The following is a 25778-nucleotide window of genomic DNA, read 5'->3' on the forward strand; positions in this document are numbered from 1 at the left end:
GAGTCTTTTTTGCTAGGTCCCTTTGGAGCTGCATATAGCTATTCATTTGGAGATTTTACGCCTTTGGACATTTCTTTTCCTGATGCACAGTTTCTCTCCAGGTTTTAGCAATCAATTGTCTGAATGTCATGTCGCATCCATTGTAGAAAATAACTACATGAATGTCTTGCTCTCTCTCTCCATATATATATATATATATAACATGTAGAGGTCAGAAAATATATTTTACCTAGAGACCTGCACAGCTCTGGATTCAGGTAGTAATGCGGATACACCTGGCCCTTCTGTGCCACAGTCATGAGAGGCATCTCACAGAGCCATTCTTTTACCTCTTGTCACTCTACAAATCTCTCTCAGCACAAACTACAGCTGCCAATCATCTATTTCCCTCTTCCTCTTTTTATCCACCGAGTCCTATCCCAAAACTGTAAATCAAAGAAAAAATAGACATAGTGCAGTTCCCTGCACACAGGACAAGCTGAGGCAGGACCAGGGAGATGGAATACGCCAGCCTACATCTTGGCTGGAGCATCACTAAAACTACTTCCAATTTGGAGAGGCAAGGGCAGTTTTGGAGAGTGGGCTGCAGGCCAAGTGTTGCTTCTCACAGTGTGCTAAGACCTAGATGTTCTAAGAGTAACCTTTCCTCACAACATAAAATAACAATGCCAATTTTAAGAACTATGCATGGGCATGGAGGGTTTGTCTTCAGTGCTCTGGCACTGATTAACACAGGGCCACAATTTCTGTCCTTTTCAGTCATTGTCATTCTATCTCTCTGACTGTCTCTGCTTGCCTTCTTCCCTGGACCCTTCGTGGAAGTCAGTGCATGCATCGTGAACTCGGACTTCCTGGTGTTGAAATTTTGCTTTCTTTGCCCTTTGGATTAATTAGTCTCCGGCATATGGGGTAGTACAGAGGGGAACTGAGGAGACAGCGTTCCTGCTGCAGGTAACAGGCATATGTCCATCTCCAGCTGCAGCTGTCCAGGTCCTCTGTGCTTGACTCCCATTACCAGGGCCCTGTGGCTGACACTCACACTAAATGCAGCTATCCTCAATTTCCTGCACTGCATCCTTGTCCTTATTCCATGAGAGCCCAGGTCAAGAGAAGTGAAACTCTATCCCCCTGGCACACACATTGTGCTTTCCCTCTATTGGGCCTAATGTAAAGGATCTGTGGTACTGATGGCCACACCAGTGTTCAGATTTTCCACGAAAAACGGAAGCTTCCAGTGTTCAGAAAGAGGGTGTTTTGATGGCTGTGAAATGTCTTTTCCAAGTGCCTCCTGGGGTTTCAAATCCTTTTGAAACCTGAAGTTTGTTCTTCTATCTAGGGAATATTCTCAATCTGGCCCGAAGGCCCTCCCAACTAGGAGCACAGCTTTCCCGGGTTCAGTAGGTCTGCCAGCCTGCTAGCTCCTGGAGGGATTCCTGAGTATGTCCTCTGGCCCCAAGTGGTAACATGTGTTCCCAATTTCCTTTATTACCAGCAGCCAGGCCCTCAGGTGATGGGAGGGGCTGTGATCTCCCCTGGAAGCTCCTAATTCAGCCAATGGAGGCATCCATCTTCCTTTTGTCTCTCCATAGCAAGGGCCCAGGGAGTTTGTGCTTCCTGCAAGCAGAGCGACTTTGTATGGGACACTCATGCATGCCTACTTCTGGGAATCTCTCTGAGTGTGATGTGTGGACACCAGGACACCGTGATCAGGGATTGTGAGGCCACAGGAGCAATTGTCTTAGCCGGACCCAAAGGGTAGGTGTGAGGGGCTGGGTTCATCCACTATTGTTTGGTCAAAAACCATTCCCATCAATGGTGAAACACAGCTCTTTCTGGGTTCATTCTGGGCTTGTAATCTGCAGCCCTGAGCAGTGGACTGAGAGTCTGGAGGCTGAGTAGGCAGCCAAACTTTACTGGACAGGCTCCTGCCCCTGAATTCTGAGGGGTGCCCCACCTTCCCCCATTGGCAGTGTTTGGATGATAGTGAGGCATGGTATTGAATCGGGAACTCAGGAGAGGGAGACATGAGGGTCGCTTTGCATTTGCATTCTTGCTTAGCCAAAATCTGGGCTTGCTGGCTTGCCCTGACCAGCTAGGTTCTCGGTACATAAGTTGCAATTGAGGCTGGCTACCTGGCCACCCATGTTCTGAGACTACTATAGGTTATCTCTGAACACACACAGACACAGACACACACACACACATTACTGTCAGGTCTGGTTGTACAGCATATGCTGAAGTCTGGGGCTGTCTGGGGTCTGTGGGCATGAGAGCTGCTGCCTTACAATCTCTACAAGCCAGGATTGAATCTATCATCAATGAACACAGTGTAGGATGTTTTTGAATTCTTATCTCTTTCCAGCAGAAGTGGCTGGTGGGTCGGCCTTCCAGAGACTGCCCAATGAGCGTGCTCAGGGCCGTGTGGGCTGTGCTCAAGGTTGATGGCCAATCACTGTCTAGGGGCCTTGACATTCCTGGGCATGTCTTAGCACACTGGCCAATGATATTGTTGGCAGGGGTTCTGGGCGTGGCCTAGGCCACTGGCATATCAGAACATGGCTGGTGCGCTGTCTGGGGGCCTTCTGAAGTAAGCTCGACAATGGGAGCTCAGAGATGGCCTTAAAAGGCTGGGCCTGCTTCCAGGAAGTGCGAAGCAGGGTTCAGCCCAGGCCCCTGCATTGCAGAAGCTGTACAGTGTGCATGTGTGTAACTCCATTTGTACCTGTGCCTCTGTGGATGTGTGCGTGTGTGTAACTGTGAGAGTGTGTGTTTGTGTGTGTGTGTGTGTGTGTGTGAGGGAGAGAGAGAGAGAACAACAGAATCACTGTGGCACAGGTGATTTTGTGCAAAACACTTGGCACATTCTGATTTACCGCTCAATACTGTCACCATTGTAGCTCTCCTTGGCCCTTGTTCACTTTTCTTCTTTTCAGATGTAAAGACACTGAAGAGGGAGAGGTATTTGCCCTGAGGCTTGCACAAGGAACTAGCAGCTGCCCTGTGTGTGTTGCCAGGCTAGGAAACTTGTGGTCTGTCCATGTGGAGAGTCTCCTGGATGAGTTCCTTCTGGAGCATTTTTTGCTAGGTCCCGTTGGAGCTGCATATAGCTAATGATTTGGAGATTTTACTCCTTTGGACAATTCTTTTCCTGATGCACAGTCTCTCTCCATGTTTTAGCAATCAATTGTCTGAATGTCATATTGCATCCATTGTAGAAAATGACTATATCAGTGTCTTGCGCCCTCTCTCTCTCTCTCTCTCTCTCTCTCTATATATATATATATATATATATATATATATTTATATATATATATATATATATATATATATATATATATTTATATATGTAACTTGTAGAGGTCTGAAAATATATTTTCGCTAGAGACCTGCACAGCTCTGGATTAAGGTAGTAATGCGGATACACCTGGTACTTCTGAGCCACAGTCATGAGAGACATCTCACAGAGCCATTTGTTTACCTCTTGTCACTCTACAAATCTCTCTCAGCACAAACAACAGCTGCCAAATCATCTACTTCCCTGTTTTTTTTCCCACGGAGTCCTATCCCAAAACTGTAAATCAATGAAGAAAAAGACATAGTGCAGTTCCCTGCACACAGGACAAGCTGAGGCAGGACCAGGGAGATGAATACGCCAGCCTGCATCTTGGCTGGAGCATCACTAAAACTACTTCCAATTTGGAGAGGCAAGGGCAGTTTTGGAGAGTGGGCTGCAGGCCATGTGTTCCTTCTCAGAGTGGGCTAAGAACTAGATGTTCTAAGTGTAACCTTTCAACACAAACATAAAATAACAATGCCCCTTGTAAGAAGTATGCATGGGCATGGAGGGTTTGTCTTCAGTGCTCTGGCACTGATCAACACAGGGCCAGATTTTCTGTCCTTTTCCGTCAGTGTCATTCTGTCTCTCTGTCTCTGCGTGCCTTCTTCCCTGGACCCTTCGTGGAAGTCAGTGCATGCATCGTGAACTCGGACTTCCTGGTGTTGAAATTTTGCTTTCTTTGCCCTTTGGATTACTTAATCTCGTGCATATTGCGTAGTACAGAGGGGAACTGAGGAAACAGCGTTCCTGCTGCAGGTAACAGTCATATGTCCATCTCCAGCTGCAGCTGTCCAGGCCCTCTGTGCTTGACTCCCATTCCCCAGGGACCTGAGGCTGACACTCAGCCTAAATGCAACCCTCCTCAATTTACTGCACTGCATCCTTGTCCTTATTCCATGAGAGCCCAGGTCAAGAGAAGTGGAACTCTATCCCCCTGGCACACACATTGTGCTTTCCCTCTATTGGGCCTAATGTAAAGGATCTGTGGTACTGATGGCCACACCAGTGTCCTGATTTTCCACGCAAAACGGAAGATTCCAGGGTTCAGAAAGAGGGTGTTTTGATGGCTGTGAAATGTCTTTTCCAAGTGCCTCCTGGGGTTTCAAATCCTTTTGTAACCTGAAGTTTGGTCTTGTATCTAGGGAATATTCTGACCTCTGGCCCGAAGGCCCTCCCAACTAGGAGCACAGCTATCCTGGGGTCAGGAGGTCTGCCAGCCTGCTAGCTCCTGGAGGGATTCCTGAGTATTTCCTCAGGTCCCAAGTGGTAACAGGTGTTTCCAATTGCCTTTATTAGCAGCAGCCTGGCCCTCATGTGAGTGGCTGGGCCGTGATCTCCACTGGAAGCTCCTAATTCAGCCAATGGAGGCTTCCATCTTCCTTTTGTTTCTCCATAGCAGGGGCCCAGGGAGTTTGCGCTTCCTGCAAGCAGAGCGACTTTGTATAGGACACTCATGCATGCCTACTTCTGGGAATCTGTCTTAGTTTGATTTGTGGACCCCATGACACCATGATCAGGGATTGTGAGGCCACAGGAGCAATTGCTTTAGCCGGACCCAAAGGGTAGGTGTAATGGACCAGGTTCATCCACTATTGTTTGATCAAACACAGTTCCCATCTATGTTGAAACACAGCTCTTTCTGGGCTTGTAATCTACTGCCCTGAGCAGTGGACTGAGAGTCTGGAGACTGAGTATGCAGCCAAACGTGACTGGACAGGCTCATTCCCCTGAGTTCTGATGGGTGCCCCAGCTTACCCCGTTGGCAGTTTTTGGATGATAGTGAGGGATTGGATTGAATCGGGAACTCCAGAGAGGGAGACATGAGAGTACCTTTGCATATGCATTCTTGCTTAGCCAGAATCTGGGCTAGCTGGCTTGCCCTGAACAGCTAGGTTCTCTGTATATAATTTGCACGTGAGTCTGGCTACCTTGACACCCATGTTCTGAGACTACTATAGGTGGGCTCTGAGTGCACACACACACACAAACACACATACAGACAGACAGACACACACACATTACTGTCAGGTCTGTAAGTACAGCATATGGTGAAGGCTGGAGCTGTCTGGTGTCTGTGGGCATGAGAGCTTCTGCCTTACAATCTCTACAATCCAGGTTTGAACCTGCCATCAATGAACACAGTGTAGGAGGTTTTTGTCTTCTGGTCTCTTTCCAACTCATCTATTTCTCTTCTTGCCTTCTCTGTCTCTAACTCTCACATGCTCTCACACACTCTGTCTTCACTGATTGATATTTTACTTATATACTTATTTTACTGACAGGCCCAGGTATACAAAGAGAGTTACCAGAGCACTGTTGAGCTCTGGCTTGTTTTGTTGGTGATATCACCTAGGCTACAGGAGCCACAGCTTTGTAAGTCTCTCTGACACAAGCCTTATTCTGTCTCCTCATTTCCATGGCAGTATATCTCAGACTCTATAATAAACATATATGTATATATATGTTTATTATATATATAATATATATATATATATGTTTATTATATATATATATATATATATATATCATTTATATAATTGTCGACCTATGTAATTGAACTTTATCAGAATTAACACATTTATAGCAGCTTCCTTTTTCATTAATAATTGTCCACCTAGTTGGAGCAGGATTCAATACAATTAGAAATAATAAAACCTTCCAGTAGCATTTCTAATAGCATTTCTATCAGCATCTTTATTGTAATTATCATAGTACAGAACTTGCCTCCTTGCTCTAGTGTCAGCTTCAGTTCATATGAGTTTCTTTTCATTCTACTGAAATCTTAATTTCCCTGGACTCTGAAGTGTCTCGGAATTTTTGAAGCAGCCCTCTGTTTCTCAGCAGATGGTTTCCATTTTCTGCTGTAATCAGGTCTTCTTGTGCTTTTTGTTTTTATTTTTCATTTTTCAAATCTTCCTAGATCATCCCCATTTATTAGCATATTTATTTATTTATTTAGTCCTATATTACATGAGGGGTCATTTCTTCTGCTTGAGAGATTTTTCTCTTATAATTGAAGGGAAGTTTACACTCACAATACATTTCGTGTGGTAAATACTATACACATATGGTGAAGGCCGGGGTGGTCTGGGGTCTGTGGATGTGAGACTGCTGCCTTACAATCTCTACAACCCAGGTTTGAACCTGTCATGTATGAACACAGTGTGGGAGGTTTTTGACTTCTGGCCTCTTTCCCACTCTTCTATTTCTCTTCTTGCCTCCTCTGTCTCTGGCTCTCACAGGCTCTCACTCACTCTGTCTGCACTCATTAATATTTTACTTATATACTTATTTTACTGACAGGTCCTGATATACAAAGAGAGTCACCAGGGCACTGCTGAACTCTGGCTTGTTTTGTTGGTGATTTCACCTAGGTTTCTGTAGCATCAGCTTTGTAAGTCTCTCTGGCACAAGCCATACTCTGTGTCCTCATAGCCATGTCAGCATCCCTCATACTTGATAATAAAGATACACATACATATATGTACATATATATACATATATATATCAGTTATTTTTAGAATTGTTGACTTTTTTATTTGATCTTAACGCAGAATTACCGCATTTATAACAGCCTCCTTATTCATAAATAATTGGTTACATAGTTGGAGCAGGATTCACTACAATTTTAAATTAGAAACCTACCAGGAGCATTTCCAATAGCCTTTCTATCAGTATCCTTATTGTAATTATCACAGCACAGAACTTGCCTCCATTTTCTAGTGTAAGCTTCAATACGTATGCCTTTCTTTTCGTTCTCGGGAATTCTTAATTTCCCTGGATCCTGAAGTGCCAGGGAATTTTTGAAGCAGCCCTCTGTTTCTCAGCAGATGTTTTCTATATTTCTGCTGTAATCAGGTCTTCCTGTGTTCTTTGTTTTTATTTTTTTCAAATCCTCCTAGATCATCCCCATTTATTTGCATATTTATTTATTTATTTAATCCAATATCACATGAGGGGTCATTTCTTCTGCCTGATAGCTTTTCTCTTATATTTGAAGGGAACTTCTGACACACAATACATTTCCTTTTGATGATACTACACACTACTACAACTACTACTGCACTGTTTTTGACAGTGATATCCAATGCACAATGGATTAGTATTGCATGGATCTAGAGAATGCTAACTATTTAACCTACAATATTTCTAACCTCCCAAATATTTATTCTGTTCTTTCTTGGGGGATGATTGGTTTACAGTCAACAGTTACATGTAATAGTGGGCAAGGGGAGTAATTTTTCCCATGTTCCCTGTATTTTTCCCTGTACATCACTTGTAACTTTCTTATTGAGGAGAAGGAAACAGTCATAAATTGAGAGAGCAGGGCCCAAGCAGGAAGAGAGACACAGAGACAGCTGCAGCTCTGATTTGCCAGTAGCCCAGCATTTCCCTAGCTGGATAAGTGGTGACCAGGGGCTCAAAATGGGGTCCTGGGCTTCCACAAATTTTCTGGCATTCTTCCTTAGCCAGAATCTGGGCTAGAAGGCTTGCCCTGACCAGCTAGGTTCTCTGTACATAAGTTGCAGTTGGGGTTGGCTACCTTGACACCCATGCTCTGAGACTACTACAGGTGAGCTCTGAACACACACAGACACACACAGAGCGACCGACACACACACACACACACACACACACACACACACACACACACACACACACACATTACTGTCAGGTCTGGTAGTACAGCATATGGTGAAGGCTGGGATTGTATGGGGTCTGTGGGCATGAGAGCTGCTGCCTTACAATCTCTACAAGCCACGTTTGAACCTGTCATCAATGAACACAGTGTAGGAGGTTTTTGAATTCTGGTCTCTTTCCAGCTCATCTATTTCTCTTCTCGCCTTCTTTATCTCTAACTCTCACATGCTCTCACATACTCTGTCCTCAATCATTAATATTTTCCTTATATACTCATTTTACTGACAGACCCAGATATACAAAGAGAGTTACCAGAGCACTGCTGAGCTCTGGCTTGTTGTGTTGGCGATTTCACCTTGGCTACTGGAGCCTCAGTTTGTAAGTCTTTCTGACACAAGCCATATTCTGTCTCCTCATTTCCATGAAAGTATCACTCAGAGTTTATAATAAAGTGATTTTTTTGCAAAACACTTGGTACATTCTGATTTACAGCTCAATATTGACACACAAAACACTTGGTACATTCTGATTTACAGCTCAATATTGACACCATTACAGCTATCTTTGGCCCTTGGTCACTTTTCTTCTATTCAGATGAAAAAACACTGAAGAGGGAGAGGTTTTTGCCCTGATGCTTGCACTGGGAATTACCAGATGGACTGTGTCTGTTGACAGACTAGGAAACTTGTGGTTCCTGTCCATGTGGAGAGTCTCCTTGATGAGTTCCTTCTCAAGACTTTTTCGCTCTGTCCCGTGGGAGCTGCATATAGCTAAGGATTTTGAGATTATACTCCTTTGGACAATTCTTTTCCTGATGCACAGTTTCTCTCCAATTTTTAGCAATCAATTATCTGAATGTCATATCGAATCCATTGTAGAAAATGACTACATCAGTGTTGCTCTCTCTCTCTCTCTCTCTCTATATATATATATATATATATATATATATATATATATATATATATATATAACATGTAGATATCTGAAAATATTTTTTAGCTACAGACTTGCACAGCTCTGGATTAGGGTAGTAATGCGGATACACCTGGCCCTTCTGAGCCACAGTCATGAGAGGCATCTCACAGTGCCATTCGTATACCTCTTATCACTCTACAAATCTCTCTCAGCACAAACTACAGCTGCCAAATCACCTACTTCCCTCTTGCTCTTTTTATCCACCAAGTTCTATCCCAAAACTGTAAATCAAAAAGAAATAGACATAGTGCTGTTCCCTGCACACAGGACAGTCTGATGCTGGACCAGGGAGATGCAATATGCCAGCCTGCATCTTCGCTGGAGCATCACTAAGACTACTTCCAAATTGGAGAGGCGAGGGCAGTTTTGGAGAGTGGGCTGCAGGCCAAGTGTTGCTTCTCAGAGTGGGCTAAGACCTAGATGTTCTAAGTGTAACCTTTCCTCACAAACATAAAATAACAATGCCACTTGTAAGAAGTATGCATGGGCATGGAGGGTTTGCCTTCAGTGCTCTGGCACTGATCAACATATGGCCAGAATTTCAGTCCTTTACTGTCTCTGTCATCCTGTCTCTCTGACTGTCTCTACGTGCCTTCTTCACTGGGCCCTTATGGAATTCAGTGCATGGATCGTGAACTCCGACTTCCTGGTGTTGAAATTTTCCTTTCTTTGCCCTTTGGATTATTCAATCTCCTGCATATGGCGTAGTACATTGAGGAATGAGGAGACAGCGATCCTGCTGCAGGTAACAGGCATATGTCCATCTAGACTGCAGTTGTCCAGGCCCTCTGTGCTTGACTAACATTCTCCTGGGCCCTGAGGCTGACACTCAGCCTAAATGTAGCACTCCTCAATTTCCTGCACCGCATCCTTGTCCTTATTCCATGAGAGCCCAGGTCAAGAGAATTGAAACTCTATCCCCCTGGCACACACATTGTGCTTTCCCTCTATTGGGCTGAATGTAAAGTATCTGTGCTACTGATGGCCACACAAGTGTCCAGATTTTCCATGCAAAACAGAAGCTTACAGGGTTCAGAAAGATGGTTTTTTGATGGCTGTGAAATGTCTTTTCCAAGTGCCTCATGGGGTTTCAAATCCTTTTGAAACCTGAGGTTCGTTCTTGTATCTAGGGAATATTCTCACCTCTGGCAGAATGCCCTCCCAACTAGGAGTACAGCTATCCTGGGCTCAGGAGGTCTGCCAGCCTGCTAGATCCGGGAGGGATTCCTGAGTATGTCCTCAGGTCCCAAGTGGTAACAGGTGTTTCCAATTCTTTTATTAGCAGCAGCTAGGCCCTCAGGTGAGGGGCGGGGCTGTGATCTCCACTGTAAGCTCCTAATTCAGCCAATGGAGGCATCCATCTTCCTTTTGTCTCTCCATAGCAAGAGCCCGGGGAGTTTGTGCTTCCTGCAAGCAGAGCGACTTTGTATGGGACACTCATGGATGCCTACTTCTGGGAATCTTTCTGAGTGTGATCTGTGGACACCAGGACACCGTGATCCGGGATTGTGAGGCCACAGGAGTGATAGCCTTAGCAGGACCCAAAGGAGAGGTGTAAGGGGCCGGATACATCCACTATTGTTTAGTCAAACACAGTTCCCATCTATGTTGACATAGCTCTTTCTGGGTTCTTTCTGGGCTTGTAATCTGCTGTCCACTGAAAAGTGGACTGGGAGCCGGGAAGCTGAGTATGAAGCCAAACGTGACTGGACAGCGTCCTGTCCCTGAATTCTGAGGGGTGCCCCAGCATCCCCCATTGGCAGTGTTTCGATGATAGTGAGGCATGAGATTGAATCAGGAACTCAGGAGAGCGAGACATGAGAGTCCCTTTGCATATCCATTCTTGCTTAGCCAGAATCTGGTCTAGCTGGCTTTCCCTAACCAGCTAGGTTCTCTGTACATAAGTTGCAGGTGAGGCTGGCTACCTTGCCAAACATGCTCTTAGACTACTATAGGTGAGTTCTGAGCACACAAAGACACACACAGACACACACAGACACACAGAGATAGACAGACAGACACACACACACACATTACTGTCAGGTCTGGTAGTACAGCATATGGTGAAGGCTGGGGCTGTCTGGGGTCTGAGGGCATGAGATCTGCTGCCTTACAATCTCTACAAGCCAGGTTTGAACCTGTCATCAATGAACACAGTGTAGGAGGTTTTTAATTCTGGTCTCTTTCCAACTCATCTATTTCTCTTCTAGCCTTCTCTGTCTCTAACTCTCACATGCTCTCACACACTCTGTCTTCAATCATTAATATTTTACTTTTATACTTATTTTACTGACAGGCCCAGATATACAAAGAGAGTTACCAGAGCACTTCTGAGCTCTGGCTTGTTGTGTTGGCGATTTCACCTAGGCTACTGGAGCCTCAGTTTGGAAGTCTTTCTGACACAAGCCATATTCTGTCTCCTCATTTTCATGCCAGTATCACTCACAGTTTATAATAAAGTGATTTTTCTGCAAAACACTTGGTACATTCTGATTTATAGCTCTATATTGACACCATTGTAGCTCTTTGGTCCTTGGTCACTTTGCTTCTTTTCAGATGTAAAAACACTGAATAGGGAGAGATTTTTGCCGAGGCTTGCACTGGGAATTACCAGATGCACTGTGTCTGTTGCCAAACTAGGAAACTTGTGGTTCCTGTCCATGTACAGAGTCTCCTTGATGAGTTCCTTCTCAAGCCTTTTTCGCTCTGTCCCATTGGAGGTGCATATAGCTAATGATAATGAGATTTTACTCCTTTGGACAATTCTTTTCCCAATGCACAGTTTCCCCCCAGGTTTTAGCAATCAATTGTCTGAATGTCATATCGAATCCATTGTAGAAAACCACTACATCACTCTCTCTCTCTCTCTCTCTCTCTCTCTCTCTCTCTATATATATATATATATATATATATACATATATATACATATATATATATTCATATATATATGTAACCTGTAGAGATCTGAAAATATTTTTTTAGCTAGACCTGCACAGCTCTGGATTAGGGTAGTAATGCGAATACACCTGGCCCTTCTGAGCCACAGTCATGAGAGACATTTCACAGAGCCATTAGTATACCTCTTATCACTGTACAAATCTCTCTCAGCACAAACTACTGCTGCCAAATCATCTACTTCCCTCTTGCTCTTTTTGTCCACCGAGTCCTATCGCAAAACTGTAAATCAAAGAAGAAATAGACATAGTGCAGTTCCCTGCACACAGTCTGAGACTGGACCAGGTAGATGCAATACGCCAGACTGCATCTAGGCTGGAGCATCACTAAGACTACTTCCAATTTGGAGAGGCGAGGGCAGTTTTGGAGAGTGGGCTGCAGGCCAAGTGTTGCTTCTCAGAGTGGGCTAAGACCTAGATGTTCTAATGTAACCTTTCCACACAAACATAAAATAACAATGCCACTTGTTAGAAGTATGCATGGGCATGGAGGGTTTGTCTTCAGTGCTCTGGCACTGATCAATAAAGGGCCAGAATTTCAGTCCTTTTCTCTCACTGTCATTCTGTCTCTCTGACTGTCTCTACGTGCTTTCTTCTCTGGGCCCTTATTGGAAGTCAGGGCATGCATCGTGATCTCGGACTTCCTGGTGTTGAAATTTTCCTTTCTTTGCCCTTTGGATTATTCAGTCTCCTGCATATGGCGTAGTACATTGGGGAACTAGGAGACAGGGATCCTGCTGCAGGTAACAGGCATATGTCCATCTCCAGCTGCAGCTGTCTAGGCCATCTGTGCTTGACTCCCATTCTCCAGGGCCCTGAGGCTGACACTCAGCCTAAATGCAGCCCCCCTCAATTTCCTGCACCACCTCCTTGTCCTTATTCCATGAGAGCCCAGGTCAAGAGAAGTGAAACTCTATCCCCCTGGCACACACATTGTGCTTTCCCTCTATTGGGCCGAATGTATAGGATCTGTGGTACTGATGGCCACACCAGTGTCCAGATTTTCCACGCAAAACGGAACCTTCCAGGGTTCTGAAAGAGGGTGTTTTGATGGCTGTGAAAAGTCTTTTACAAGTTCTTCCTGCGGTTTCAAATCCTTTTGAAACCTGAAGTTCCTTCTTGTATCTAGGGAATATTCTCACCTCTGGCCAGAAGGCCCTCCCAACTAGGAGCACAGCTATCCTGGGGTCAGGAGGTCTGCCAATCTGCTAGCTCCTGGAGGGATTCCTGAGTATGTCCTCAGGCCCCAAGTGGTAACAGGTGTTTCCAGTTGCCTTTATTAGCAGCAGCCAGGCCCTCAGGTGAGGGGCGGGGCTGTGATCTCCACTGGAAACTCCTAATTCAGACAATGGAGGCATCCATCTTCCTTTTGTCTCTCCATAACAAGGGCCCGGGGAGTTTGTGCTACTTGCAAGCAGAGCGACTTTAGATGGGACACTATGGATTCCTACTTCTGGGAATCTCTCTGAGTATGATGTATGTACACCAGGACACCATGATCAGGGATGGTGAGTCCACAGGAGCAATTGCCTTAGCTGGACCCAAATGGGAGGTGTCAGAGGCCGGGTTCATCCACTATTGTTTGGTCAAACAAAGTTCCCATCTATGTTGGAACTCTTTCTCGGTTCTTTCTGGGCTTGTAATCTGCTGCCCTGAGAAGTGGACTGGGAGCCTGGAGGCTGAGTATGCAGCCAAACGTGACTGGACAGGGTCCTGCCCCTGAATTCTGAGGGGTGCCCCAGCTTCCCCCGTTGGCAGTGTTTGGATGATAGTGAGGCATGAGATTGAATAGGGAACTCAGGAGATTTAGACATGAGAGTCCCTTTGCATATGCATTCTTGCTTAGCCAGAATCTGAGCTAGCTGGCTTTCGGTAACCAGCTAGGTTCTCTGTACATAAGGTGCAGGTGAGGCTGGCTACCTGGCCACCCATGCTCTGAGACTACTATAGGTGATCTCTGAGCACACTCAGACACAGACAGACAGACAGACACAGACACACACACATTACTGTCAGGTCTGGTAGTACAGCATATGGTGAAGGCTGGGGCTGTCTGGGGTCTGTGAGCATGAGAGCTGCTGTCTTACAATCTCTACAACCCAGCTGAACCTGTCATCAATGAACACAGTGTAGGAGGTTTTTGAATTCTGGTCTCTTTCCAATTCATGTATTTCTCTTCTCACCTTCTCTGTCTCTAACTCTCACATGCTCTCATACACTCTGTCTTCACTCATTTATATTTTACTTATATACTTTTTTTACTGACAGGCCCAGATATACGAAGAGAGTTACCAGAGCACTGCTGAGCTCTGGTTTGTTGTGTTGGCGATTTCACCTAAGCTTCTGGAGCTTCAGTTTGTACGTCTTTCTGACACAAGCCATTTTCTGTCTCCTCATTTCCATGCCACTATCACTCAGAGTTTATAATAAAGAGATACGTATATATATATATATATATATATATATATATATATATATATATATATACTTATATATTTATATATTTTTCATTTTTTGAATTGTCGACCTATGTATTTGACCTTAATTCAGAATTACCACATTTATAACAGCCTGGTTTTTCAGAAATAATTGGCCATATTGTTTGAGCAGCTTTCAATACAAATATTAAATATAGAACCTTCCAGTAGCATTTCTAATCGTGTTTCTATCAGCATTCTTATTGTAATTATCATAGCCCAGAACTTCCCTTCTTTTTCTAGTGTAAGCTTTAATACATATGTGTTTGTTTTCTTTTTCTGGAAATCTTAATTTCCTTGGACCCTGAAGTGTTAGGGAACTTTTGAAGCAGCCCTCTGTTTCTCAGCAGATGGTTTCTATGTTTCTGCTGTAATCAGGTCTTCTTGTGGTTTTTGTTTTCATTAATTTTTTCAAGTCCTCCTAAATCATAACCATTTATTTGCATATTTATTTATTTAGTAAGGTATCACATGAGGGTCATTTCTTCTGCTTGATATAATTTCTCTTATAATTGAAGGGAACTTTTGATGCACAATACATTTCCTGGGGCAAATACTACACACATATGGTGAAGGCTTGGGTTGTCTGGGGTCTGTGGGCATTAGAACTGCTGCCTTACAATCTCTACAACCCAGGTTTGAACCTGTCATGAATGAACACAGTCTAGGGGGTTTTTGACTTCTGGTCTATTTCCAACTCCTCTATTTCTTTTCTCTCCTTCTCAGTCTCTGTCTCTCACAGGCTCTCACTCACTCTTTCTGCACTCAGTAATATTTTACTTATATCCTTATTTTATTGAAGGCCCAGATATACAAAGAGAATTGCCAGAGCACTGCTGAGCTCTGGCTTGTTTTTTTTTGGTGATTTTACCTAGGCTATTGGATCCTCAGTTTTGTAAGTCTCTCTGACACAAGCCATATTATTTCTCTTCATATCCATGGCAGTATCTCTCAGACTTTATAATAAAGATATACATCCATATACATATATGGGACACTCATGCATGCCTACTAATGGGAATCTATCTAAGTGTGATGTGTGGAGACCAGAACACCATGATCAGGGATTGTGAGGCCACAGGATAAATTGCCTTAGCCGGACCCAAAGGGTAGGTTTGAGGGGCCGGGTTCATCCACTATTGTTTTGTTAAACACTGTTCCCATCTATGTTGAAACACAGCTCTTTCTAGGTTCATTCTGGGCTTGTAATCTGCTGCCCTGAGCAGTGGATTGAGAGCCTGGAGGCTGAGTAGGCAGCAAAACGTGACTTGACAGGCTCCTGCCCCTGAATTCTGAGGGGTGCCCCAGCTTACCTCGTTGGCAGTGTTTGGATGATAGTGAGGCATGAGATTGAATCGGGAACTCAGGAGAGGGAGACATGAGAGTCCCTGTGCATGTTAATTCTTGCTTAGACAGAATCTGGGCTAGCTGGCTTGCCTTGACCAGCTAGGTTCTCTGTACATAAGTTGCAGGTGAGGCTGGATACCTTCCAACCCATGCTCTGAGACTACTATAGGTGAACTCTGAGCACACTCAGACACAGACAGACAGACAGACACAGACACACACACATTACTGTCAGGTCTGGTAGTACTGCATATGGTGAAGGCTGGGGCTGTCTGGGGTCTGTGGGCATGAGAGCTGCGGCTTTACAATCTCTACAAGCCAGGTTTGGACCTGTCATCAATGAACACAGTGTAGGAGTTTTTTGAATTCTCATCGCTTTCCAGCAGAAGTGGCTGGTGGGCGGGCCTTCCAAAGGCTGCCCAATGAGAGTGCTGCAGAATCGTGTGGGCGGTGCTCAAGTTTGCTGGCCAATCACTGACGAGGGGCCTTGATACTCCTTGGCGTGTAGTAGCACACTGTCCAATGACATTGCTGGCAGGGTTTCTGGGCGAGGCCTAAGCCTCTGGCCTATCAGAGCATGGCTGGTGCCCTGTCTGCGGGCTTTCTGAAGTAAGCCCGAAAATGGGAGCTCAGAGCTGGACTTAAAAGCCTGGGCGTGCTTCCAGGAAGTGCGAAGCAGGGTTCAGCCCAAGGCCCTGCCTTGCAGAAGCTGTGCAGTGTGCATGTGTATAACTCCGTTTGTGCCTGTGCAGCTGTCGATGTGTGTGTGTGTGTAAATGTGAGAGTGTTTGTTTGTGTGTGTTTGTGTGTGTGTGTGTGAGAGAGAGAGAGGGAGAGAGAGAAAACAACAGATTCACTGTGGCACAGGTGATTTTGTGCAATACACTTGGCACATTCTGATGTACAGCTCAATGTTGACACCATTGTAGCTCTCCTTGGCCCTTGGTCACTTTTCTTCTTTTCAGATGTAAAGACACTGAAGAGGGAGAGGTTTTTGCCCTGAGGCTTGCACTGGGAACGAGCAGCTTCCCTGTGTGTATTGCCAGAGTAGGAAACTTGTGGTGCCTGTCTCTGTAGAGAGTCTCCTGGATGAGTTCCTTCTGGAGCCTTTTTCGCTCGGTCCTGTTGGAGCTGCATATAGCTAATGATTTGGGGATTTTACTCTTTTGGACAATTCTTTTCCTGATGCTCCGTTTCTCTCCAGGATTTAGCAATCAATTGTCTGAATGTCATATAGCATCCATTGTAGAAAATGACTACATCAGTGTCTTGCCCTCTCTCTCTCTCTCTCTCTCTCTCTCTCTCTCTCTATATATATATATATATATATATATATATATATATATATATGATGTAGAGGTCAAAAATATATTTTAGCTAGAGACCTGCACAGCTCTGGATTCAGGTAGTAATGCGGATACACCTGGCCCTTCTGAGCCACAGTAATGAGAGTCATCTCACAGAGCCATTCGTTTACCTCTTGTCACTCTACAAATATCTCTCAGCAAAAACTACAGCTGCCAAATCATCTATTCCCTCTTGTTCTTTTTGTCCACCAAGTCCTATCCCTAAACTGTAAATCAATGAAGAAATAGACATAGTGCAGTTCCCGCACACAGGGCAGACTGAGGCTGGACCAGCGAGATGAACTACGCTAGCCTGCATTTGGCTGGAGCATTACTAAAATTACTTCCAATTTGGAGAGGCAAGGGCAGTTTTGCAGAGTGGGCTGCAGGCCAAGTGTTGCTTCTCAGAGTGGGCTACGACCTAGATGATCTAAGTGTAACCTTTCCTCACAAACATAAAATAACAATGCCACTTGTATGAAGTATGCATGCGCATGGAGGATTTGTCTTCAGTGCTCTGGCACTGATAAACACAGGTCCAGAATTTCTGTCCTTTTCTGTCACTGTCAATCTATCTCTCTGACTGTCTCTACGTGCCTTCTTCACTGGGCCCTTACTGGAAGTCAGTGCATGTATCGTGAACTCGGTCTTCCTGGTGTTGACGTTTTCCTTTCTTTGCCCTTTGGATTATTTAATATCATGAATATGGCGTAGTACAGTGGGGAACTGAGAAGGCAGCTGCCAGGAGCCATTTCTCTGCCTGATAGATGATAAGATTTGAAACAATGGAAGCCCTCGAGACAAGTTTCATTTCCCCCTGGGCAGGTCATTTTCCCCTCAGGTAGACCATTTATCAGAAACAGTGACGCAACACATAGTTGTGGTAGCAAACATGATTTCATCCATTGTATGTTGCAAGGAACATTCCACCTTTGAAGATTGCTCCCCCTCCTCCTCTTCCAGCACTTCCCCCTCCTTCCCCAAAGCCTTATAATGCCTGTGTTCACAATAAAATTTAGAGCTTGATCAGAAACCTGTCTTGCTTTCGTTCTTCGTGTCTCTTGTTCCTATCATTTCAGGTCTCATTGGGTTCCTAGCCCCTGCTCACCGCCCTGCTGGCCGGGGCATTCTGGCGCCCGAGCGTGGGGCAAAGAAGCCTTCTGGACCTAGAAACTCGCTGATCGAGGGGGTAGGCCTACCCGAATTCACTGAGTCACCACGGCCGAGGGGGTAACGCAAAGACTCGCAGAGATCACCATGGAGATACCCGACCGTGAGATGCATCTGGAGGAGAGTGTTCACAGCGGCTGAGGTAAGCAAAACCATGGGACATGAATTTAGCAAACAAGATTTATTCATTAAAGGACTCAAGGAGTCACTCAAGACACGAGGAACTAGGGTTAAAAAGAAAGAATTAAAGAAGTTTTTAGATTATATTGGAAATATTTGCCCCTGGTTCCCCCAGGAAGGCACTATACATGAGAAACGTTGGATGAGAATTGGTGACTGTCTTAATGATTACTATCAGTCTTTTGGTCCTGAACGTGTACCTGTTTCTGCCTTTTGTTACTGGAATTTAATTAATGATATCTTAAAAATCTATAATAATCACCCTGATATTAAAAACCTTATTACAGAGGGTGAAAAGGTCCTCCGGCAACTTTCTCGTCCACCGTCCAGGACAAAGACCCCATCTCCATGCCCTTCTGAGGTTATTGATCTTGATCCCCCAGTACCCAGTCAAAATAAAAGCCTCCCAGCACCTGATGAAAGTAAAAGCCCTATTCCCCTCCCTACAGGTCCCACTGCACTTACTAAAGTTCCCTCCATTGACCCTCCTATTGCTAATTCACTTGAGAATGAAACCCAGCATTCTTCCCCCGCTTCTATCCAGTTTTACAAAACCTCCCACAAAGCCCCCCCTCTCCTGAAGCACTTCCCGCGGAGGATGAGGCTTTGATAGAAAAAGAGGCTGCCAAATATCACAATCCTGATTGGTATCCTCCTCCCTTTAATCCCCCTCCCTATATCCATGCTTCCACTCTCCAGCCTGACCCTCTCCTTGATAACCCCTCCATCAGGAGGGCACGCTCAGGATCCCTTACAGGAATTTCCACTCTCCGCAAGGTCCTTGCTGACCGGAGAGAGCAGCTTCAATTAATGAAAGAAATAGCTGCAGTTACAGAAGAACTTACATTTTTAGCCTCACCTAAAAACCCAATCCTTAAAACTAAAACTAAAACTAAACCATCCAAATCTAAACCAATTTTGGCTTTCCCTGTTACTCAGAGCCAGGCTCAAACTGATCCTGAAAATGAGGACTCTATACAAATAGAAAATCCTGAAGACCCTCCAGGTTCAGATGATGATAGTGATGATAATCTTCCAGAACCCCCCGCACCCTTTAAAACTGAAGATGACAAAGCCCAATCAAATTCAGATGATGATAATGATGATAATTGTTCTCAAAGACATAAAAACTTAAATCATCATGGTAATGGTTCTCAGAGATACAAAAATCTAAATCTTAAGTACTTAGAAAAACTAAAAGCGGCGGTTGCTAACTATGGACCGACTGCTCCCTTTACTATAAACTTGTTAGAAGGATTTAGTGATAAATGGCTTACTCCTAATGATTGGAATAGGCTGGCTCGTGCTGCTCTTAGTGGAGGAGACTATGTCTCCTGGAGAATTGAATTCATAGAAAACTGTAGGGACATGGCTCAGCGCAATGAGAGAAAAGACTCCTCAAAAACTTGGACCGTTAAAAAACTTGTTGGTGAGAGCCCGTATAATTCCAATGAAGCTCAAGCCCGTTTCCCACCCGGCTTGCTCACCCAGATACAGCAGGCTGGCCTAAAAGCATGGAAACTTCTTCCCCCTAAGGGATCAACCACCACTTCCTTGGCAAAAATTAGACAAGGCCCAGAAGAGCCCTATAGTGATTTTATCAGCCGCCTAATTGAGGCAGCAGAAAGGCTTTTCGGAGGTGAAGAAACTGATAATCCTTTTGTTAAACATTTGGCTTTTGAAAATGCTAACCCCGCTTGTCAAGATGCCATCCGTCCTTACAGGCATGGCACTCTTGCTGATTATGTTAAGCTTTGCTCTGGCATCGGCACTACGCATGCTCTTGGGCTCGCCATCGGGGTCGCCCTTCGTAATGATAATTTTGCTGCAGGTGCCGGCCAACATAATAGGACTTGCTTTAACTGCAAACAGCCTGGTCATTTTATGAGAGAATGCACGGCTACTGCCCAAATTCAATCTCCTGTGTCAGAGCGCCCTCTACTAGCAACAGGTTGTCCACGTTGCCAAAAAGGCAGACACTGGGCTTCTGAATGCAAATCAAAAACTAACATCCAGGGCCAATTCTTAAACCCCCGACCATCGGGAAAATTCCTGCGGGGCCGGCCCCTGGCCCCCACACAAAGGACAAACCCTGGGGCTACAAGGTTTGTCCCTCGGGCTTCAGCCCAACCACTTCAGCAGCCGCTCCAGCCGCTTCCCCCTCCCCAGTCAATTCCCAATGCCTTCGCAGGTCAGTCTCTAGTCTCTGGAGAGCCACCGCTTGCAGCGCAGGACTGGACCTCTGTGCCACCTCCCGCACAAGATTAACCCCTGATACAGGCCCACAGACCATAAATACTGGAGTTTTTGGTCCTCTTCCCCCAAATTTGTTTGGCCTCATACTAGGAAGAGCTAGTTCCACCCTCCGAGGTTTGCATTTGATCCCTGGAGTTGTTGATAATGACTTCACCGGAGAAATTAAAATTATTGCCTCCTCTCAGGAAGGCACACAGGTCATTCCACCCGGTGAGCGATTAGCACAGTTAATATTACTTCCCTTACAACATCTTAATAACAATTTCCATAAACAGTCCCGTCTCAATGACCCCCCTGGGTCTTCAGACGCATATTGGGTCCAACAGGTTTCTCTTGACCGCCCCTCCTTAAAACTATTTTTAAATGGCAAACCTTTTACTGGTATTATAGACACAGGGGCTGATGCCACAGTCATTTCTGAAAAAGACTGGCCACACACTTGGCCCTTAACAGCCTCTCACACCCATTTAAAAGGCATAGGTCAGTCCACTGATCCCAAAATCAGCTCCCAGGCTCTTACTTGGTCAGATGAAGAAGGCAATATTGGCTCTGTTACTCCATTTGTTATCCCTGGGCTGCCAGTTAATCTCTGGGGTCGTGATATTCTCTCTCAAATGAATGTTATTATGTGCAACCCCAATGAAAAAGTTACCCGGCAGATGTTAAATCAAGGTTTTCTCCCGGGAAGAGGATTAGGAAAAAAAACCTCAAGGAATTAGAGATCCCCTTACAGTCATTCAAAGAACAGATCAGTCGGGGCTGGGTATCCCTCCCCCTCCGCCTTTTTCCTAATGGCCATTGACATACCTGCACCCCATGCAGAAAAATTTCCTGGAAAACAAGTGTTCACGTATGGGTTGATCAATGGCCTTTAACACAAGAAAAAGCCAAGGCAGCACTGACGCTAGTGCAGGAGCAGCTTGCTGCAGGTCACATAGAACCAACCACCTCCCCATGGAATACCCCAATTTTTGTCATAAAAAAGAAATCAGGAAAATGGCGATTATTACAAGACCTGAGAGCTATTAACAAAGTAATGTTCCCTATGGGGGCCCTTCAACCGGGTCTGCCCTCCCCTGTAGTAATTCCCTCTGGCTATTTTAAAATAGTTATTGATCTCAAAGACTGTTTCTTCACTATTCCCTTACACCCTGATGATAGGCCTCATTTTGCCTTCAGCATACCCCAAATAAATTTTCAGGGCCCTATGCCCCGTTATCAATGGAAAGTACTACCACAAGGCATGGCCAATAGCCCTACCCTTTGTCAAAAATTTGTTGATCAGGCTGTTGCCCCAATTAGACAAAGGTGGCCTTCCATATATTTACTACATTATATGGACGATATACTTTTGGCGGCCCCCCAAAAAGACAGCCTGTTCCTATGCCTAGAAGACCTGATAGCCAGCCTTTCAAATAGAGGACTTCAAGTTGCCCCCGATAAAGTACAAATAGCTGACCCTTATACTTACTTAGGATATGAATTGCTTCATCACCGTGTGCTAACCCCACGGATTCAACTATGCACCTCCCATTTGCAGACCTTGAATGACTTCCAAAAACTTTTAGGTGACATTCAATGGCTTAGACCATATTTAAAATTACCCACTCATGCCCTGCTCCCCCTAAATGAAATTCGTAATGGTGACCCAAATCCATCGTCTCCCAGAAAACTTTCCCCTGAAGCCCAAGCTTCCTTAACCCTTATAAACCGCTCCAAACAAGAACAGTCTGTTTTTCAAATTGACTATAATACACCCCTGCTGTTTGTTATCTGTTCCACTTCTCATACGCCCACTGGTGTTTTCTGGCAAAACTCACTTAAAGCCAAAGATAAGGGGCACCCCCTATTATGGGTTCATCTGCCCGCTTCCCCTCAAAAAGTGCTTGCCACATATCCATTCCTGATTGCACAGCTGATTATAAAAGCACGTAAATTAAGCCGTCAATATTTTGGAAAAGATCCTGATTCTCTTATCTTACCTTACACTAAAGACCAGCTTGACTGGTTGCTCCAAGCTTCTGACGACTGGCCTATTGCATGTGCCTCTTTCTCAGGCACCATTGATAATCATTATCCCAACAATCCCCTGCTTCAATTTGCTGCTGTACATCCCTTTGTGTTCCCCAAAGTAACAGCCACCCAGCCTCTTGATAAGGCCTACTTGGTATTTACTGACGGCTCTGCTAATGGAATTGCAGCCTACGTGATTGATGGGAACCCCGCCTCCTGCCTCTCCCCTTACACTTCAGCTCAGCTTGTTGAACTTTATGCTATCATCAAAGTGTTTCAGGAATTGCATTCCCAGCCCTTTAACCTATATACAGACAGTGCCTATGCTGCTCATTCAGTGCCCTTGTTAGAGACTGTTCCTTTTATCAAATCCTCCACCAATGCTTCTCCTTTATTTCTAACATTGCGCTCCTTAATTGTTGCTCGAACCTGCCCTTTTTTCATAGGCCATTTGTGTGCTCACACACTGTTACCTGGTCCCCTTTCTGAAGGAAATGCACTGGCAGATGCTGCCACTCAGTTAACTTTCCCTGTACTTGCTGACCCCGTTTCCCTAGCACAACAGGCCCATTCTCTCCACCACCTTAACTCTCAGACCCTTCGCCTTGCATACAAGGTTACCCGTGACCAAGCTCGTGAAATTGTTAAAAACTGCCCTGACTGCTCTATCTCACTTCCAGTCCCTCACATTGGAGTTAATCCACGTGGACTGGTCCCGAGTGAAATTTGGCAAATGGATGTTACTCATTTTAATGAATTTGGAAAACTTAAATACATTCATGTTACTGTTGATACCTTTAGTGGCTTTATCTTTGCCTCCCTCCATACTGGAGAGGCCTCAAAAAATGTTATTGCTCATGTCCTTTAATGCCTTTCAGTCATCAGTAAACCCAGGGTGGTCAAGACAGACAATGGTCCAGGATACGTGGGAAAAAATTTTCAGGCCTTCTGCCAGAGACTCTGTATTAAACATATCACTGGCATCCCCTATGACCCTCAAGGCCAAGGTATTGTAGAACGAGCTCACCAAACACTTAAGGCAGCTCTGCATAAACTCAAAAATACCTCCCTCTATGAGACTCGTGGAGCGCCACGTAATATCCTTAACCATGCTCTTTTTGTCCTTAATTTTCTCAATCTCGATGCACAAGGAAAATCTGCTGCTGACCGTCTCTGGCACCCAGAGACCCATGATAGACAAGCCATGGTCAGATGGCGTGATCCCCTGACCTCGCAATGGAAGGGTCCCGACCCTGTCCTCATATGGGGACGTGGTTCAGCCTGCATATATGATCAGAATGAAGGAGCTCCTAGGTGGCTTCCTGAAAGACTTGTTAGACAAGTCAATGGTATCTCACCCTCAAGGGGAGATTGCCCTGCTCTTCCAAAAAACAGTGTTGATACACTTCCTTAAAAGCACCAAGAGTTACTAATGCATTCCACACCCAAGAACGTAAGTTCCTGAGGCCTTTTTTCTTCTTTTGTCTTTCAGAAAAACAACTCAACAATTTGAAGATGGCTCCAAAGAAGTCCAGCCGTGTGATACTTCCTTGTCTTCTCTACTTGCCCCTATTATTGGCCATTCCCACACATGCAGCTCTTGTTTATCAGTGGGAATTTCAGGTTAGAGAGACACAAACTAAGGACTCACACACCACAGTCTGAAACATTGGCATGGCATGCTGTCCTCCTAAAGGTTGCCGGGAGACTGTTGTTATTAATATTTCTCCCAAAACTATATCTAGCACCTATCGGCATTATGCCTGCTTTCCCTTTGATAATAAAGACAGGAGCGGATGCCTTACTGATGTCTCCACTTATGGAGGCTGCCGCTACTGGTCCTGCATTATTCATGATGCCCACTCGCCAAAAACCCGCACTGGAAAGCCCAGTATTCTCAGATTACAAGGGTCCCAGTTTACTATTCAGATTTCTGATCCTTTGAATACCCGCTGGCAAGAGGGAGTTATAGGTAAATTATATAATGATGGATATTCCAGATATCCTACTGGAACTATACACATCTCCTGACAATTGGTGTTGGCTGAGCACAGTCAACAAGTAAATCAAGTCATTATAGAAACAGAAAATAAGCTCCATTCGGTTTTCCAAACAAATTCGGCCATGGAAGTCACTAAAAAATGGGCTAACTGGCCCCTTTATCTTCAATATGCAATTAATCTTTTAAATTATTCTCAGATTGTTCTCAACACTTCTCGTTGCTTGCTGTGTGCATCCCTTTCACGACCCATTATCGCAGCAGCACCTTTAAACAACACACCTCCAGCTTCTCTGTAGGTCACTACAAAAAAACCCCCTATGGGGCCCCATCCCTCCGCCCCCTCAGCCCCACTTTTTCTAGAACACATAGGCAGTTCATTTATACTGGTGTGTCTTTATACCAGCAACTCCAGCTCTGTTAATTTCACCTGCACCCGTAATGTCTCTGTAAGTGCTGTCCATACAGCCCCCCCATTAGCTTACTTCTGGTGCGGTGGGACACTTCTGACTAGCATAAATACCACTACCCCTGGACCCTGCCTCATAGTAGCTATAGTCCCCCAACTCACTTTATATGAACCTGATGAGTTTGCATGGCTCTTACACTCCACTCGTAAAAGAGCTGTTTTCCTCCCATTGATAATTGGCATAGGCTTAGCTACCTCTACCGGCATAGCTGGTGGGGCACTAGGACATTCCATTTACTTCTCCCATGATTTTTCTAACAAATTACAGCAAGTCATAGACTCCACCACAAATAGTCTAGAGTCATTACAGAGACAGATCACGTCACTGGCAAAAGTTACTTTACAGAACAGGCGAGCTCTTGACCTTTTGATGGCAGAAAAGGGAGGAACCTGCTTAGCTTTACAAGAAGAATGTTGTTTTTACATTAATGAATCAGGAGTTATAGAAGAAAATGTCAGGAACCTACAAACACTTAGTCGAGATTTGAGAAATAGATATGACCCTTCCTTTACACCATCATGGATGAATTCCCCCTTTTTTACTTGGCTGCCATCAATTGTAGGACCCTTGATTAGCCTTTTGTTAATGATTACCTTAGGACCCTTTATTTTTA

The 25778-nt window shown here is 44.8% G+C and overlaps 1 long non-coding RNA gene across 1 annotated transcript in view; it reads left to right on the top strand.

The window, feature by feature from the left end:
• LOC132536218 (uncharacterized) overlaps positions 1-24718 on the top strand; it is a 99780-nt gene extending 75062 nt beyond the window's left edge. The window contains exons 2-3 of the long non-coding RNA XR_009547878.1: positions 18157-18389; positions 24189-24718. This is a non-coding gene — a long non-coding RNA (uncharacterized LOC132536218). The remainder of the gene's footprint in view (positions 1-18156; positions 18390-24188) is intronic.
• The last annotated feature ends 1060 nt before the right edge of the window (positions 24719-25778 follow it).

This window comes from Erinaceus europaeus, assembly GCF_950295315.1.
Source record: "Erinaceus europaeus chromosome 6 unlocalized genomic scaffold, mEriEur2.1 SUPER_6_unloc_53, whole genome shotgun sequence".
Taxonomy (NCBI): Eukaryota; Metazoa; Chordata; class Mammalia; order Eulipotyphla; family Erinaceidae; genus Erinaceus; species Erinaceus europaeus.